The following is a 2,096-nucleotide window of genomic DNA, read 5'->3' on the forward strand; positions in this document are numbered from 1 at the left end:
GGAGAAGCCAGTTCTATGCATGCAGGGTGAGGGTAGACTACCTGCCAAGGGCTCCTGTTCTACTCTCAGCTGATGAGGGGAGCATAATAGCCTCCAAGGCAGCCCCCCGAGCTAGGCTAGATCCACTGAGCCAGACCTCCCCCAGGAGGCCCTCTTGATTAGGGTGACCAGACAAACCAAGCAGACCTTGGGAAGGCTTTTTTCCTTTTAAAGCAAAATGAACATGCTTTTAATTACAAACATTCAGATGAGGTGAAAGCATGTGATGAGTGCTCTGGAGGCAGACGGTAACTCCTGTGGAAGAAAACCAGCTTGGAGTCAGCTGGTGTTGCAGACTGAAAGATGTCCTCCGAAAGTTGTGTGTGCTTGTAGGGTGGTTGACTGGGTCATGCTGATGAGGCAGGATTAATGGAGAGGATAAACGAGTCAATCTGTGAGCTCTTCAGAGATGAGACAAGTGAAGAGGGTAGACACAGGGTGAGATAGATACCCAGACACATAGGTCTCAAAGGAACAAGAAAGCAGAAGCTAAAAAGGAACTTCAGAGCCCATGGGGAGGGAGAGCATTCCCTGAGAGCCCCAGATTGGCCAGGTGCCCCTAGAAGAAGGAATGGTGGGACAGCCCCAGATTGGCCAGTGCCCCTAGAAGCAGGAATGGTGGGACTTCAGCTCACATGCTGTGGGCATGTTATCAGGAGGGGTCCCTGAGAAATTACTTCAGCCTTGGAAAAGTGGACGGTCAGTGAAGAGATGACCCGCAGTGAATGGGTTTAGGCAGAGCAGAGATGGTGAGGACGGTGCAGGATCAGGCTGGGTTTTGTCCTCTTGTACCTTGGGCTGCTGTGAGCTGGAGTCAGCTCAGTGTCCTCTAACAACAGCAGCCTAAAAACAAATTTCCGTTTATTAAAGGCCCACGCTTGTAGCACTTCTGTTGTAGGTCATTAACATAGCTGACCTCAGTTTCTCTCACAGGATCGGTCTGCCACTTGCTTTGTCTGAGTTCCGGCTGTAGTGTCCCTCCTGGTCAACCCATGTGGCTCCTGCTTCCTGGATACAAGATAACCTTAGTTGTGGGGCTCCACATGACTCCTCCTTTGTGAATATATACCCTTTGGGAGTAACAGAAACCAGGCCCAAGAGCCTGTGGGGGAAAAGGAGAGCAGTGAATCCCTCTGAGGGGCTGACATGTTGGGGTGTGTCTGGAATGTTCTGGTCATTTGGTCAGGCCTTGGGACCTGTAGCCACAGAACCCCCCTCAGGAAAGCAGGGAGCTGGCCTGGAGCACTATGGGAACTGATGGCCCTCTCAACAGCCTGTTCCCTTCTAATCACAGACTAGCATTTCCTGCCACCCCCATGAAGGGGAAGATGAGACACACTTGGTACATTTTTAGCTATACAGGGAGACCTCTTTCTCTGTGTCACTTACTTCTCTTTCCACCTCTGTGTCTGTCTCCACAGCCATAGAGGGAACATCTGATGTGGCCTGCTTGGGAAAAGTGTCCACTGTCTATGACACACTGGCCCGGGAGGCTCCCACTGCCCACACCCCCAACATGCACTCCCTTTTCTTTCTGTGGTTCCTGCTCAGTCCAACAGCTATCGCTCCACTTGAAGTCAGGCCTTAGCTACCAACTATGTCCTTGTTTTTCTTTTTACCGACTCAGAAATGTTTTCTTCTTTCATTTCATGTATGGTTGGTTGGCTTAGCCATGTCTGGAACAAGGGCCTGACTCCTGAATGGGCTTCTTTCCAGGGCTGGCTACTTTTGGCAGGATGGACCCTCCGCTCCTGAGTGGTCATCTTCATTCCATCTAACCAGATCCAATCCCTGTGAGAGGCTGGAGCATGGCCAGCCAACCTGAGGCCATCAAAGTTGTTGGGTACCATCAAGGTGGAACCAATGCGTAGCTGATCCTCCAGTGGGATTCAGAGGCAGTAAATCAGTTGAGATTGCTTTTCTCTCATGAAGCAGCTAGTAGATTCAAACCATACACCTTTGCATTGCCAGCACAGCTCCTCACCACTAAGCCCTCAGAGCTCACCTCCAAAAGTTAACAATCTGGCCTCAGTTTCCCCCCCAATGCTCCTCTACCT

This window comes from Elephantulus edwardii, unplaced genomic scaffold, assembly GCF_000299155.1.
Source record: "Elephantulus edwardii isolate Elephantulus edwardi_28Jun2011 unplaced genomic scaffold, EleEdw1.0 scaffold00116, whole genome shotgun sequence".
In the NCBI taxonomy this organism is placed as follows: domain Eukaryota; kingdom Metazoa; phylum Chordata; class Mammalia; order Macroscelidea; family Macroscelididae; genus Elephantulus; species Elephantulus edwardii.